The 17,347-nt window shown below is 38.8% G+C and overlaps 1 long non-coding RNA gene across 6 annotated transcripts in view; it reads left to right on the forward strand.

The window, feature by feature from the left end:
* The window catches only part of LOC135306123 (uncharacterized), a 168,188-nt gene that overhangs the window by 142,123 nt on the left and 8,718 nt on the right, over positions 1-17,347 (forward strand). For 5 of the 6 annotated variants that reach the window (XR_010366971.1, XR_010366973.1, XR_010366974.1 and 2 more), the window contains 2 exons: positions 3,101-3,175; positions 3,396-3,511. The exons of the other annotated variant lie outside the window; for it this stretch is intronic. This is a non-coding gene — a long non-coding RNA (uncharacterized LOC135306123). The remainder of the gene's footprint in view (positions 1-3,100; positions 3,176-3,395; positions 3,512-17,347) is intronic. 6 annotated transcript variants of the gene reach the window in all.

Here is a 17,347-nt window from a genome sequence, read left to right on the forward strand (position 1 = left end):
AACTTAATGAAATTTGTACAGGACACTGGCAGTTTGATGGCATCCAGGAAAGCGCATTTGTGTGCACCGATACACTGCTGAACACAGTAGCTTTGAGAATCTGTTGGGGTCTTTCTTTACAAAATTCAATATGTCTCTGTTATTTTTTAACCTTGGCAGGTATTGTTTTAAGCATGTGGTAACACACTGTCTACTTTGTGTCAGATATCTTGGAAGCTTAGCAGAAACCACTCAGCATTTCTCAGGCAGGAAAGTGGGAAAGTACAGAGGAGCATTTCAGCTCCAGCAGGTGTCAGTTGCTCTTTGTTCTGGACATCCTCCTTACATCCTTCTTGCACTTGGTTTTCTTTATACTTCTCTGTGCAGAAAGGTCTCTGTGTAGCAGCACAGCCTGGGCTAGTAAGCACTTTCCTTACAATACTGACCAAACCCACCAGCTTCCACCAAATCACAGTAACCTGATTGTTTTGGGTTTGCACTCTCTTTTGGCATAAAGAGGACTCCATTAAACTATTTTTTCACATAGATTGTTTTTGCAGCTGAAGTGCCAGGGAAAATGACTATTTACTCTGCTGTCTATCAAATACAAGAAAAAGAAAGTACAGATCCATGTTCCTGTGCAGGTCATTATTCCTTTGTAGTGCTCATTAGGGATGTCATTATACTGTGTGTTAATAACAGTTAAAGTCAAGAACCAAATAATTAATAAATGTTTAACTACAGTAATTATTTATTTAAACATTTCTGGGACACAATATTATAATTAATTACAGTTATTAATTCGAGGGCTCAGTGCTTGTCTTTGAGAGCTCTGTGCTGCTAAGGTCTCTAGACCTTCTCTATCAGCCTGTGAGTTCTGGAGTTTCAGAGATGACAGACTCCCCTGTCACAAACACCATCTCTGTATTACCATTTATGACTGCTTTCTGCTGAGGCTTCCAGTTCCCAGGCTGGTGTGGACAGGAGGGTGGGTGGGACAGGAGGTGAAAGGGCTTCCTTGCCCTCCAAGGTACGTTGGATGCCCAGGGTAAGGCAGAATTAATGCACATCTATCAAGTTTACATGGCTGTTCCAATACATGGAAGCTTTTGGGAAGCTTTAATGAAAAGTGCTAAGACCACCAAGCAAACTGTTTTCTACTCCATTTTTAGAGTGCACAATCCTTCTGACATTCCCTTTGGAGCCCAGTTGTAATGCAACTGTAATCTGTAACATAAAGAGTATTAAATGCACTATAATGTCTTTTTCATCTCTCTTGATTGCTATATTTCACAATATAGGCATGTCAAATTCTTACTAAATCCTTATGGAGTCCATTTATGAATTGTAAGGATATTCTTCTTCCTATGAGGTATTTTCATGTGTTTGTTAGCTTACAATTTAGTAGTTCTTTCTATGCAGTAAAATCAGCTCCTGGAAACTTGAGCTTAATCCTGGTATAATTTCTTGAAATGAGAAAATTTTCAAGATCTCTGTTCAAAATGGTCTTTTGTAAATAATTTATACTGCTAAAAAAAATATATATATATATATAGATATATATAGAGTTACTTTGACAGAAGTATTCTTATTACATCATCCAATCACTGTAATTTTTGATGCATAATTTTTTTATTAATTTTTTTCTGGACAAAAACAATTTTCAAACACACGTTTTACAGTTCCTTCAAATCTAAATACATATGTTTGGGGGAAGTTTGAGCAGGAGATTAAAGCGTATCTCTTTCTTTATGGAGATGGACTCAGTGGCCGGAATGAGGTTCCTTCCCATCTCTGTAGGAAGCTGCACATAAATAGCACAGTCAGAAAAACCCACAGGAGCTGGCCGGCTGATATTCCAGGATGGTTTTAGCACACTCCCTATCCCCACAGTTTAGCCACCTGCCTGCATGAATGACAAGTTGTGTAGGAACACACATTCCTGGCTTAAAATAACACTTATTCCTTGCTTAAAAGCTTGTTGTTAGGCAAGGGCTTCACTTTTTGAGAAACTGTACAAGGAATGAAGGAGGTAAGTTCTCTAAAGCAGGCCAGTGCTCTAGGCAGGGTTTTTGTACTTGACAATCTGAGAGTCCCATTTCTGCTGAGTAGGCAGGGAGACAATTCCCCAGGTGTTCTGTACCTGTAGGAGGGGAAGAGGTCTGATCTGGTGCCTTGCTTTAGGCCAAGCTGTAGTGCTGTATCTGAGGAATGTATCCGTGCTATGGAACTGAAATGTGTCACCTCTCAGAAGGAGCCCCAGTGCTGCCAGGGCAGCCAGCTCTGGGAGTACTTGCTTCCCATCCCCTTGGGCACAAGGACAGTAATACCTTGTGAAAGCCTCATGCCAGTCCTGCTGTGGTTTTGTAGTTTTTTTGTGAGAGCCAGGGACCTGCTGCTGTGACATCCCATATGGGATCACATCCAGCTGAGATGCCTCAGTAGCGTTTGCAGAAGGCTTTGGCCACAGACTGTGGGAGGCAGGGTACTGAGGGGAGGGCAGACCTGATCAGGCCACAGTGGGAAGAGTGGGGTCATGGGAATTAGTAGTATGCTAATAGAACCATCCTATATTTGGTCAAGTTTCTAGTCCTTGTTCTCAGCTGGCTCAATGCCTAGTTCAAATAAGGTCATGTTCTGAGTTCACATTCATGATTAGACCTTTGCCCCTATACCTGGCTGCGTTTGCCACACCCACGGGTCTTTGGTTCTAGTCTCTGTACTCTGCAGTTTCCACGTATGTTATTTTCGTTATTAAAGTTTTTATTTTCCAGGCTAGACCATCGTTCCCATCCCTTATTTTGCCAGCTCCCTCTGGCCAAGCCAAGCAAGGGGATCACAGAGAACTCTAAGGTGTAATAATCCCAAATTTGGGATTGAGGTATTTACTGGCAGAGGTCCACAGTGCTTATTGTGAGCCCTACAAACCCATAGACAACAGTGATATTTAAAAAAAAACCAACAAAAAACAAACAAACAAACAAAAAATTTCCATTGTATTTTGCAGAAAATTCAATTTTAAGGTCACATTCATTTAATTAGAAGTTGTATTCACTCTTTCTACTGTTGTTTTATAAAGATTACTCTGATTTTTGTGCAATTCTAATCTTTGTTTTCTCAGAACACTTAAGATGCTGCAAAAAGACAGAACCAATTATCTATCAAGCACTTGCATAATCCTAAAATATACCTCTCTGTAAGTATATAATGACAGTGTGCACTTTTAAATAAATTCTTCTAGCACTAACAAAGCTGGGTATTTGATAAGTCTCACAGGCCAATTTCAAGGGAGCAGAAAGAGACAATTTGTCACAGTGAAGTGATCTTAGGACCTGCTGTCTTTATTTTCTTAAAATAATGAAGTATAAAAATTTAATGCTGTAATTTTATGGAGATGTTCCTAACTCAATTCACAGGGATTTAAATACAGTAAAGTAGCAGTATATAATCATTTTCGGGAAAAGAGTTTTGAAGTCAAACTGCCTACATTGAAGTAACTACCAGTCCTTGGAAGTTAGAGGAAAATGTTGAGGTAAGTACATGAAAAAATCTTCAGTTATTTTATACATATGAGCTTGAAATTCTTGGGGTTTTCCACCCCCTCCCCCCCTTTCCTCTCTACAAAGTGGACTCTGGGGTGCACCTAAGATTTACACATAAGAGTAAATTAGACTCATAAGAGTTTGGGTTGCAGAGGATGATTTTGGCTCCCTGTCAGACTTTTGTACTTGCTTTTTCCACTCTCCAGCCTCATTTGTATGCTTTACACAAGGACACAAAGCATGGTCTGAGTGGGATATTGGACAGAATTAATGAACATGGTTGTACTGCTCTTTATGCCTCTTAGTGGAAATGTTGTGCATCTGCTAAGCCAGTATAAATAATGCAGGCAGTAAATAAATGACATATAAAGATTTTTGAGTAAATATAGTGGTATGATTAACCTTATATCTTTGCTGATACAGACTGTAAAAATGGGCAAATTTAATTTGGAGCAAACCTGTGCTCCCCTGTCAGATCCCTTATCTTCCTGAGGCCACAATTTGGAGGGATATCTGCATCACTCACCTGCTGGCACCTGCATAATCCCTTGGCTCTACAGCCTCTGCAAGCCTTCATGACAGTCAAATTTTTCTGTGGTTCTTTTTGGTGGCCTTGAAATGAGTCACAGCATGTACAACTTGGTGGCAGGGGGATTGTGTGTGCTGCCCTCTATTTGTGTTTTCATTTCCATGGATGAAAGGAAAGTGTGTTCTGTAGAAGTGATTTGACCTGAATAGGAAAGCACAAAGTTTCTACTTATATGTGATTTATTTTTCCTGCTGTTGCTGTACTCAAGCTAAGATTTTGTCCTAAACTTTTAACTGTAATTTCTAGCAAGAAAAGTGACTTCTTATATTCCTGTAGTTCTTTCAGTCCATCTTGCATCCTGACAAGTGAGCCATGACACCCATATATCCTAAGCAATTAGATTTCCTTTTCCAGTGTAGCACTTCCAATAAAAGCCCTCCAAAAACTGGATAATGATCATGCCACCCCATGCTTTACAATACTCTGTATTTTCTGTGCCTATGTAAGTATTCAAATGTTGTCTTACTAAGTGGTTGTTTAATTGTAATAGCTGGTGTGGAAAACACTATCAGGACCTAGCTGTGCTGTTTTGCCAGTTCCTTGTTATAAGCTGAGTGTCTTAGCAGGAATATTTACAGCAGTGAGCATTAGTAGGTTAACTTTTTTGGAATGATTTAGCACTACTGTATAATACTGTGCAATATCTTTATCTGGTTCAAGTAAGTCAATATTACTTTGAGTGAAGCTTCTAGATTTAATACTATAGAAAAATGTCAGCAATTTCAGTGCAGTGTAATGTCATTTGTTTGACATAATGGTATTGCACTGATGACTCACTTATTACCTGCATCTACTTAGAGCTAAAAGAGAAAGGACTCATAATGACTTTTCATTATATAATGAGAGAAAACGTGAGTCTTGTGTCACACTGTTGACTTTCCTCAAAGAAATTAGGAGTGCAGAAATCAACACAAGATGACAAAGGGCAAAATGGTCTGTAGGAGAATAAAAAAGTTAAAGTAAGCTGAAATTGTCCTTAAACTGGGTGAAATGGAAGAAGATAGTTTGGTGTGAATTTATTTAGATTTATTTAAAACAACAAAGAAAGCTCTCTTTCACTCTCCAATCAAAGCAGCGCAACAGTAATATTGCAGTCAGTAGTCTGATATTTATGGCTTTTCTAGTAGGAAAACTATGCACATCCTGTTGCTTTTACGTAGTCTATTCTATTGCAGTTTAGGAAGGAAAGAAACTATCTTGGGAATCAGAAATGCATAATTAGTGTCAACAACAAATGCAATTATCCTTGCAAAATTAGACTATTTGGAGAAGATTGGGGTTTTTAAGTCATGGAATGATTTCAACCAGAAGGGGGCTACAGGATGTTGATTCCAATCTCATGTTAGTTATCCTTTTCCCGACTTCCCAAAACTATTGATATTAGCTGCAAAATTTAGATACAGACTTTAAATACTTGCCTTGCAGAGCCACATCTCCATCTAGAAATGAAATGAGACTCCCTTTCTGTGTTAAAATACTGCCTAAATGTGGAAAGAAATTTATCTAATCAATCTATGCTAAGCCTTTTGTTTACTTCTTTCTGTTTTCACATTTTATTGTTCCTGAAATCTTTTCACCCCTTTATTACTCTATTCCAGATACCTGCAGCTCCTTCCACCAAATGCCTATATCCAGATCACCACTGGAAATATTAAATAGCACTTGATGCAGAGGGGGCTGCATCCAAGGTACACTTGATTAACACCTGCAGAGAGTAGGCTTCCTGCTGGGTGTGTGCTGCTGCATTCTTAGAGTGACATTGGTAATGTCTGTTTGCATTTATGAAAACATAATATTGGGGTAACACTGCAGAACAGGGAGGAGAGGGGTACTTCTGGCTGGGTGCCACAAAACTGAGAACTCCTTCTACGAAGAAAATAATGATTTGATGTTATATGGCTGCTTATTTGTAGTTGCCTTACAGCATTTCTCAAATGCCTGCAACTTCAAAATATTCTGGAAAGTTAAGTTTACTTGTTTTATTTATTTTGGGGTTGGTTTGGCACAGTTAGGGGATTAAAGATTCAGAGAAAGTTTCATTTAGCATTTTATGTGGTGTACAGTGGCTTAGAGAAGAACCATCTGGTGACTTAGACAAAAATTATTTAGCCATGTATTCTTCAATTGACTCTTCTTGTGCAGGTGAATAAAGCAAACTAATCAGACCCCGGCCTTTCACGACTGTGTGTCTTTGTCCCTGATTCAGCATAGCATTTCAACTATCCCTCTTGAATAACTCTGAAGTTAGAGAAGTTTTATCCTGCTAGAGGTGACCAATTGGCTGACCGCAAGCCTTACACACTGCTGACAGTCCTAGGATTGTGAAGGGTCTTAGGTTTGAAAACAAAATCTTTGTTTTAGCTGTTGTAGTGACAGTTGTGCCCTAAGGGTGAATCACTGTTTTGGAGGCCACGCAATGTTTATTATATTATTTCCTCAAGAGTTACCTGGGAGTGTCTGTTTACTCTAGATCAGTGGCTTCAGAGGAGCTCCTTTATTAGATGATGCCTGGGAATGTGCCCTGCAGTCTGAAATGGATGCTGCTGCTTTGGAAAGCTGCCAGATTGTTTTAAATAGCTAGGACAGAAATGATAAAAATCTTTGGAATGTCTCATGTATTCTAAATATTGTTAAGTACTTTTAGTTGCAAAACTGGAAAAGGAAACCAGGAGGGCTTTTGCCTTCAGCTATGTAATTTGCTAATAGGAAAAGTCCTATATGGAATGATCAGTCAGCTCATGTATGAGCATGTTGCTTAGCAACCACACAAGTAAACTTTCACTTCTCACTACATTTTCCAGATCTCATTAGATTCAACAAATAAAATTAACTTTATCGTCAAAATACAGAAGAAAACCTTGCAGTACAGAAAATGTACTCTTCCTGTTATATTATATATTTATACTTACTTCTAAGGAACAACAGGTATAGCAGAAATGAATGTGTAATATTCATGCAAACTGCTAGGATAAAGGCAGTTCACATCAGTAAATATTAGCTATATTAGGTGTTTTCTAAACTAACATCTTCAGATGTAAAAACACTTACTCCTTGCCCTGGTTTCAGCCCAGCCAGCAGATCAGCCCCACGTGGCTGCTCATTAATTCCCTCCCAGTGGGATGGGGACAGAATTGGAGGCATAACAGTGATAAAACTCAGGGCCTGAGATACAGACAGTTTAATAGGTAAAGCAACAGCTGCACGTGCAGGAAAACAGAACAAGGAATTCATTCCCCACTTCCCATGGACTGACAGGTGTCTCAATGTCCCCATTTCCATCTCCTCCCCCCAGATCTGTGTGCTGAGCATGGCCCCACATGGGCTGGGATATCCCATGGGTCACTTGGGGTCAGCTGTCCTGGCTCTGTCCCCTTCCAGATGCTTGGAGGACACTTTATGACTAAGCTAGAGAGATTTCTCTAGGTGGTGATAAGGACATTCCTAAATAACATTTTAAAAACTGAGATTTATACAGTGAAGCTTGCACTGCAAACTTTTTTTCCCTGAACTTAGAGAGCAAATCTTAGGCTGGTCTGGAAATACCTGTTTCACACAGAAAGTATCTAAAAGATACATAAAAATAGTTTGTGTTCTACTCTGAAAGTGTTTGAAGCATTTTGAAGTACAAAATGCAGTGCACTCCTATTTGAGGTTCATAAAACTGACACAGAAACAGTGATATCTGGCACACTGTAAGAGGTGATGTCCAAAATCAAACAGGTTTTGCAAGCCGGCATCATCAGATATGATTAAGATCAATAGTATGTTTCTATGTAGACAGCTGTTAAATTGGTTGAATTTAACTGGTTGAAATTAATTTGTTTCACTTGGCAATTATACCTTGGATGGATATGGCTCGTGTTTGGAAAGTCTAGGATGAAAATCAGATCTTCTCAAAGAAAGATCTAGTAGTACTTAACATCTAGTACAACAGGAGAGGCCTAAGGTAAGCTCTTGATGTGTAGCAGAGAGAGGCTGGTGACGTTGAGAGATCTGCAGTCGTGGCCTTGATGATTTCCTCCCCCTTAATAGGTCTATTCCTTTTATCTTCTTTGGGAAGGTAGAACCACTGTGGCTGTTTGTGCATCTCTTCCATGGGGAAGATGCTAAGGAGCTACAGCACTTGAGCTAAATTTACAGGTCCCGCATTTTGCATTTCAGTGGCTTTAATTTAATCTTAAAGTTGGGCAACTCTTTAGAGAACAATTACATTTTCTGGAATAGTCATTTGCTAGAACATTTACCAACATTTGCACGGGGTACAGTTTACAAACACTTCCTTCAGGAAATGCTTTTAGGCTATTCTTCAAGTAATTTTCAGGTTGTGCACTCAAAGGGAATTATTTATTATTATTTATCACCTAGATCCTAGGTCCTGAGATGCCGAATGTAATATTACAAAGGGAAGTGGCTTGAATTGCTGAGACTCAGCAGCTACTTAAACTCAAGTAAGACTGCAATAGCTTGATAGCTTTTCTACCTTTTCTTTCACCTTTGTTGTTACTGTTATCCCAGACAGATGGAATCCTGGCGTGACTGGGGCAGATGCAGAGTTACTCAGTTGCATGACATGACTGGGTAATGCACTGCATCTACTGGGATGCTGTGAGTCCTGCAGCTGCTCATAGGGAACTTGGCTGAGCTGAGCCTGAACCTGAGGGTGTATTTGAATCCATGAATGGAGAAATGTCTGCCCTCTGCGGGCCTCCCTCCTCTGGTGTTCGAGAGACTGAGCCATCAGGCATGAGCTTAAACAGCAGGGAAAATGGGTCATGTGGAGAGCTGCCACACTGCCAGCCAGTAGTGGCTTGATGGGAGTGATTCCATCTTAAGAAGATGTGGTTTGAGCCACTTTTAATGCTTATCCCTGAGTGAACATGCTTAGTGAGTTTTAAGTGAATCCAGTAGGGATGTGTGATAGAAAACTTTTAATTCTTCCCTTTGCTCTAAACTAATGGCACATACAGCAGTGATTCCATTTTGTTTCCACTGAAGGTTTTCATAGCTCTTGCTGCTCAGATTATTTGCTTATTTTTTACAGTAGATACAGGAAAATACAGTAGATGCTTCTCAGTGAGGTGGACCTGGTGGGGTATTAGTACTTCTACTGAGACTTGGGCGTCTGAGTGCAGAGCAGTGGGAAGACAAAAAGCAGAAAAAATAATCACCTAATAACTTCTCTGACTCATGGGGATAGAGTCCTGAAAACATCATCCAGGCTTTGCAGTTTCTGCATCTTCCACTTCTTAGCAATTAAATCCAACTATCCGTATTTAGTGTGCTCATGTTTCTACAGATAATTACATTAACAGCTTTAATTTATGCAAGTCTTGAGGAAGAACTTTGTTGCATTTGAGTTATCTCTTTCTTCTATTTGTCTGAGACCAATCATGCAGATAGAACTAAGCATTTGTTAATTTACAGCCTAATTTATCTTCTCTATTTTTTATCTTCACCAGTTTCAGTTTATTTTTTTCTTGGCTAGAGAGGATTGTGATGACCTTGCAGTGAAAAATCTGAAACCAAAAACAGCATTGAATCAAAATATTTGTACATTGAACTTCATTTCCCTGATTTTATTTATTTATTTAGATACCTGATATGGGAGTTTAAGTGATGGAAATAAATATTAGTGAAAGCAAATAATCACAGGGAAAGTTCTACTGATTCTCATAGTTTTTGTCTTGGGTTGATACTATTTCATTAATTTCATTTGAGATCCTATGTGACAGCATAATTATGATATAATAAGACTTAGCTAGGTGGCATAAAATTATCTGCCAATTAAGCTTCAAAGACAAGGTCACATAGAATACAAGTGTCTTCAAAATTATGTTTCTGGAACTAAGTGTTCTAGCTATAGAAAAAATAAAACAAGTAACATTTTAATTTTTGACACCACCTCTTGCAGCTGCAAAGCAGTTCACCAAAATAGTTTCTCTAAAGAACTTTAAAAAGCTGTTAATGTTAATTTAGAGTTCATTTTTGTTTATGCAGGACATTTTGTTTTGTTTTGGTTTATATTAAAAATCGGCTTTGTGGATATGAAGCTGGGATATAAGAAAGAAGTAAACAGTTCTTCAATCATCTACTACATTTGGCAGGGCAGTTTTACACCTCCTGTTCCTGAAAAAAGAGAACTATGCTGTGATCATTTTTATGGGATCAATATACTTAGCTACTTAGCAGAGGTGTCTGTAGCTAGTAATATGTTTTCTGTAAACTTTGCTCTTTCTAGATTGTACTCCAGAATATTTTCTTTACTTATTTAGTCCTGTATGTAGTTAGGATAGCCCTAATTTTGCTTCTGTGTATGACCACCCTGTCAATCCCTGAATTTAATAGAGCTCCAGATATAAAGACCAGGTTTTTATTCATCCCCATTATGCAGAAAAGAAGAAATTCCCCCTTAGAACTTCATGACCATCAATGTATTTGGCAAGACAGCCAGTAAAACCATTAGAGTATCTGACATGTATTTAAGTTCTGTCCCAAACAGCGTAGTGAGATGTGTCTTGTGCCTAAAGCAGCACCTGGAGCCAGATCTGTGCACCCTCGAAGGGGTGCTCCCAGCACAGGCTGCCGTGGCTGCTCCGGGACAGCCCCTGCACCTGCGCCCCACAGAGACACTGAGCAGCCACCCCGGTGCAGGGGGAGTGCCCAGGGTGATGGCTTGGGCAGTCATTTAGGGGCTCACACAGAAAGGCTGCCCTATGCTGCCTTCTCTGTCAGCCCCCTTTCCCATTAAATGAGAGCCTGCTTTATTGCCTGTGGTGAGGGTTTGATCAAGTGTGCCTTTTTATGAGGTGTCTGGGGATCCCTGGATGATTTCTGCAGCTTCACAGAAGATTTGCTGTTGATGCTTCTAGAAAATTAAATAAATTTTTAAAAAAACTAATTATAACACCCGTTTTTGAAATTATGATAAATATTTGTGCCTGTTTTCTGACAGAGAGAAGTGAATGGTTACATCTCCTTCCTTCTTGCAGGAGAGAATGTACTTTATTTTGATTGAGATTAATTTTGAGAATATCTTCCTAGATTACCTTGTATCTATGTTTGTCTTTATATTTCTCTCTGTGTATACATTTATGTTTATTTTGTGGTTTATAGCATCAACTGTACTAACTCTGGAAGTAGGTGATTTCTAAGGGTTTGTTTTGTTACTAGGTTTTTTATTTGATGCTGCTTTAAAAACAATCCTTGTCACTGTTCTATAGCAGCAATATATTCTTTTTCCTTTTGCTTTCTTTTTGCATCTTCTTTCAAAATCTAACTCGTTTTCAATTCTATATAACTGCCTCTTCCTTTGGGTGCAGTGTTTCTTTAGTCTCTGCACTTTGACACTTCCCATGTGAACCTGCACTCATTGTTTCTGCTCCTGCCTTATTTGAAAGGAAAGATAAAGACATATACCGGCGATAACTCCAAGTTCTTTGCTGATGGGGAAACACTGACAATTAAATGCTTTAGATGACTCTTTATCACCAAGTTCTTCACCACTATCAAGAGTGATAATTTCTCTGGTGTGATGGTGCCATTGTGTGTTGCCCTGGAGAAAGCCACCAGGGCACAAGTAGACATGACAGTTTGAAAGAGGTAATGGTTTCTCCTTTTGAGCTTTCTGATTTTTGTTTTTGTTCTTATATTTTTTGCCTTGAGCTTGACTCTGCACTTTACTGAGAAATTGAAATATAATTATGTGTAATTCTTTAATTAAATAATTGTGTAATGTTTGATTGTTCTAGTTAATAATGGCTTTGAAACAGAAAAAGCCTGTCTTCCTGTAAATAATGAAGAATTCAAGACAAGGAAGCAACTTCTTTTCTATTCTGCATGAGAGCAGTGAGTAAGACCTCTTTCCTGATCCTGAACGGGCATAAATTTTGTGTAGACATGGAAAAAGTTAGATGATGGGGATCATTCATGCAACCATAGCAATGTCTTCCTGGAAAAGGCAAAAACCTTCCATAAAAAATCACTGGTTTAGCTGTGATTTAGTTCTACAAATGGCTAGTCTGGTGTAAGGTTTGGGGCATAACCAGTCTTTTCCATATGAACTTTTTACCTTTGAAATATGCTGATTGCATAGAATTGATGTAGAAAAGTAGAACAATTTGATCACAACCCCGACCCCTTCATGTCCTCACAAACCCTACAAAACAATCACCATCTTCTCTCGGCTGTCCAGGCAGTGTAAGACACAATCTGTTGAACAAGAGAAGGTGTCTTTTCTCATTAATGTTGCAGGAGCAGGGTACTGACTTCTGCTTTAGGTTTGTTTCTATGCTATATGGCCAGGTCTATTATTATTTGTTTTAATTTCTATTAATAAAGACTTCTAAATAACAAGAAAAGACTAGTAATAAAGAGAATTGGTTTACTTGTGCTTTCTCCTATTTGTCTGTGATCTTCGTGTTCTAGCTGGAATTATGTTCCCAGCTTTACTTGTGAAACCTAGTTTAGGGATACTAAACTAGGTTTCACTAGGGATACTGTGCCTTTACATTATTTGTGTAGAAATTGTACTCCAAAATGTAACAAGGTTTTCATACCCTGCATTTTTAAAAGAAAGTTTATTTTAAAAATTTAATGCCAGTATGCTTTTCCCCCTACAAGATTTGGATCAGTACACTAAGAATGTACTCCAAATGTATTGATGGACATATACATTTCAACAGGTGTTCTTTCAACAAGAGGAGAACAAGAAGAAAACTCAGAGCTTCATTTATGTGTAAATGTCAGGGCAGTGATACTTTTATGCCATCTTGGTTTAAACTTAACCCAGTGTGATTTAAGGCTGTTGTGATTTAGGGTTGATGCTGGCAAGATGACTGGCTGATGCTGGTCCCACACTGACTGTGAGGGCTCAGCACAGCCCTGAGGATGCAGCAGTCAGTATCTCCCAAGGAAATTTTGGGGGCTTGGTGTGCTTTCTGGTTTGGACTTGTACATTGCCAGCTCAGTGCTTGTAGTGCTGGAACAAAGGCTTGTCCCTAATGGGTCAAAACAAGATTGATTTTACTTAATATCCTATTGGCCACAGTGTCTGTAAGTAGATGTGCAAGAAAGAGTGAAAGCACATCAAGCAAGTGCCTATTTCCCACCTTCAGCTACATTCATGTCTGTGGCTCTCCTGAGCTGGATGTGATTTCGATGTCTTTGCTAACTCATAACAGGAATATTTTCATAAATGTGAGCCTTTGTAAGCTTCTAGCATCTACCGACTATTGTCTCAGCATGCAATATATTTTTATGCATGTGTTGCCCAGCCATGACCTCCTTGGTTCTAACCTGTGTTACTACCTGTTTTTACTATTTTTTTTTTTTGGCAGAAGCTAAGATCAAAATACCCTTGGTTCTATTCAAGCTCCTATTTTTATATGCAATATAAACAGCTCCCACCTTCTGGTCCATATCAGAGTGATTAAAGCATGTGGCTACCTATACAACAGATCTAATTTTCTACTTTACTTTACTCGTCAGATGAAGTGGGTGTAGTGTTAGTGGGTTTGTTGTTAATTTTGCCTACTTACTGTACATCTGATCCTGCAGTTGCTTTAATTCCAGATGTATCTTTCCAATTTTTTTCACAGGGAACAATGGATCATCTCCCCCATTGCAGCCCTGTTCTTTGAGTGCTCTTTGTGCCCTGGATGTTGGGTGTCTAATGAGCCTTTCGTGCTTCCAATGAGGAAGGATTACATTTCAGTTTTGGTTCCTTTTTCCTTGGCTGAGTTTTTTTTGCCAGTCTTGATGTGGTTTTGATTTGGCCTACCACTTAACTTTCCTCATTTCTATGCAATTTCAGCTTTTCAAGTCTGTCACCTTGCTTCTAAAAGCCCCACACTGTGCTGATCAGCTTTGGTTTCCTGCTTGTTCTCCAGCTCCTCACCATGGCAGCCATCACTGGCCCAGTGACTCCAGCAAGCTGCCTTTCAGCAGTCTTCACCACTGTCTCTTAGTATTCAAATCTTCCAAATGTTATTTTTAGCTGCCTTTTAGTATATTTTCTAATTTTTATCTAATCTGCCTTCCTGAAATTGAATGCCACCAAACGATTGGTTTTCCTTTAATTTTTTTTATTGTTACTCTTGCAGGAGATACCACTAGCTACTTTGTGGTCAATTCTGCAGTGATTGTTTCTAGTTCTGTGATTCTGATTGACCCGTCCTGACTTAGGACCAATTAGGGTGTTGCCTGCAGCGCATGAGCTCCCAGGGAGCTGCTTCACGCCATTACTGTAGCATCTGAGCAAATGAGCTTTGCCCAGTTTGTGGGCAAACAGTAACTGAAGCCTCCCTGTTGGCCGTGTGTTTATTACACTTTCTGATCTCCCCTGGCATACCTGTGGTTAGTGTGGTCCCCCTTTTCAGCTGAAGGGTAATAAAACAGTCCTTTGTTACTGCTCTAAGCAAGACATTACAAGTCTCATTCATTCTGTGGTACTTGCTGAGATATTTCCACCCTTACATACCTTAGCGTACAATATTGCAGTACAGGTTGCTCATTTTCCTGTCTTCTCTGTTTTTTGGTGTTTGGAAAGGTTTTTTTCCCTTTTATAATTTTTTTTAATATTACTGATAATAAAATACCTTGCTTACTCTCCTCCTTCCCCCAAATTCCTCATACAGTTTGTTTGTCAGTGCCTTCACTTTAGCACTAGACATTGCAGTTCCTCAGATGCATATTTAAGATATGAGAATCTTTATTAAATTGGACATTTTGTTAAGCAGCTCAAATTAGTTCATTTGTTATGAATTGTTTTCATTGTGCATTGAAAATATTTGTGCTGCCTCTGCATAGACTCAGAAGCTGAGTCTGTGTCCTCTACAACTCCAAAGCACTTCATAGTTATTTCTCATTTAATTTGACACTTGGGCTCATTTTTTATCCACTGACTTTGCACTCAGGCTTTCAAAAGAGTGTAAAGATGATTTTTTTTTTCACTTCTCTAATTTTTCAGAATACTGTGTTTGATTTTAATTGATCTATGGAAATTTAAAACCTTTGACCAGACCTGAGGTCATGGGCTCTAAAATCCATAGACATGTGAAAAATATTGACAGTTTCCCATTAGTGACTAGATCTCAGCAGCCAGTCCTGTGATTCTGGCAGGAAAGACCACACAAACAGGGATACAGCTGCTTTTTCCAGAGTTTTTCCCCTACTCTGCCCTCCATCCCTCAAGAAATATGTTTATATCTAATATCAAAAGCTACAAAAGAGGTAGATTAATGGTCATGGTAATTTACCACACACTTTCATATATTTATCTGCTAGCTTTTAATTCCAGTAGAGGATATATATGGAGAAACCCTCTCATGCTAATTTAATTTCTTCAGTGCTTTATGTCTTGGTACAAATATATTTTAAAGTACAAAATGTAATTATATTTCCCATAAGTAAAATTCCAAAGACCATATGCATAGGTGGCACTGGTTGTGAAATGGTTTGTCAAGTTGATTCCTTTCAACATCATCAATGCTACTGTTTTAATGGGATATCTTCAAAATATATTCCCATTTTAAAGCTGAACTGTTGTCTTTCAGTTCTTTATAACTAAATGGGAAGCCATTTTGTATCAGTGGATTTAGGTTATTGTCTGTAGTAATGGAACTATCCTTTTTTCAATTTAGCAAAATACCATTAAGAATTAATTTATGACCCAACTACATTATTAGGTCATAGAGGTATGGAGTAGTTTTACAGTCCGGGTATTCCTTTCAACAAAGTTCTAAAGATAATTTGTAAAGCACAGACACTTTGCTCTTTCATTGCACTGTAACTCATATATATAAATGCAATTGAGGGAATGTGTTTTTACTGGAGGTGGAGGTAGCAAAATGTACAAATACCAATAACAATGTGACACAGTGTGTACTGGATGCAATTTTGTATTTCAAAAGCAGGAAATGGAAAAAAGGATGATCACTTCAAATTGGAGTAAGTAAAATCCTACCATCTCTCAGTACAAATGTCAAATCCTGGGACATAATTCTGTTTCACTGTAGATTAAAAATAGGTAACAGAGACCAAAACAAATATATATGGTTAGTCTATATTGTACAGTGGTGGACTGTGTTAGAAAGGTTTCATTTGTGAGGGACACAGTGTTGTTTAGTGGTAATGTTACATTTCTTTAAGTTCCTTGTTTTGTTTTCAATTTCATCAGTATTTAAATGGGAAGTGGGAGTTCCTTCAGGAGTTCCACCAGGTGTCTCACAGGCTGAGGAGGCAATGCCTCCCTCCCTCCCTCCGCACTGCTGCTTTTGGAGAAAGGAGAACTCTCAGCCCCTTTGTCTTCAAAAGCTTTTTTGTCTATTCTGTCTGTGAAATTACCCCACTATTCTACTGAGAAGAAAATATTCCCTGGAGTGTTTTGTCCATCCTAAAAGATAAATCCACACTTTGTCAATCACTGTTCTCTTCGTTATCTGCCCTGAACCTTAGAATTTCATGCATGCAAGGTGTATGTAAAGTGCTGCACAGTGGCAATATTACTGCTTTACCCAGACGTATGAACAGCTCCATGGATGTCAGGCAATGTCTTACACTATATTTAACTCAAGAGTAATTTATAATGGCAGGATTTCTGCCTAGTACCTACTGGCTCCAGATGCCCAAAAAACTGTGCTGATTTATGTTCAGTACCTGGCCCCATGCTGCTGTTTCAAATCCATTTTGCTGTGGATTGTGATCTGGATGTTAATTTATCAAAACTAGGATTCACAGGTCACAGTGGTACATCCAAGCTAAGAGAGTCTCAAAGAAGGGTCCATTCATCTTGTGAGACTGCATGTAAATATTGTGTTCTGTAGCTTTAGCTTGGTGAGTGTATTATCTCATTAATCATTTTGTGAGGACTTCTGTGTTGTTGTTGTCTCTTCTCAAGGATAGACAGACATTTACCACTTCCGTGATCAATAAATGAGTTATTGGGAAATGGTGCCTATAAACTGAGGTAGTAGCATTGCTGTCTGCTGCTTTTGTTGGCTGCCACCTGAAAAATCTTCAGGTAGAAAGAAAAGGCCAGGGTATAAGAGCTGGCTGCAAAGTAACCTGCTGCATTTGAGAAATCTAATTTCAAAAATAAATTGAGTTGGACTTTATGTCTTACTAGCTCTAAGCAGTGATTTTCTATCCTTTCTCTTAACCTCTCCAGGTACTGATTCTTTGCAGTACCGTATCTAACATTTGCTGTGCAGAGGCACCCAGCCCTTCCAGCTGTGGAGCC

Source organism: Passer domesticus, chromosome 8, assembly GCF_036417665.1.
Source record: "Passer domesticus isolate bPasDom1 chromosome 8, bPasDom1.hap1, whole genome shotgun sequence".
NCBI lineage: Eukaryota > Metazoa > Chordata > Aves > Passeriformes > Passeridae > Passer > Passer domesticus.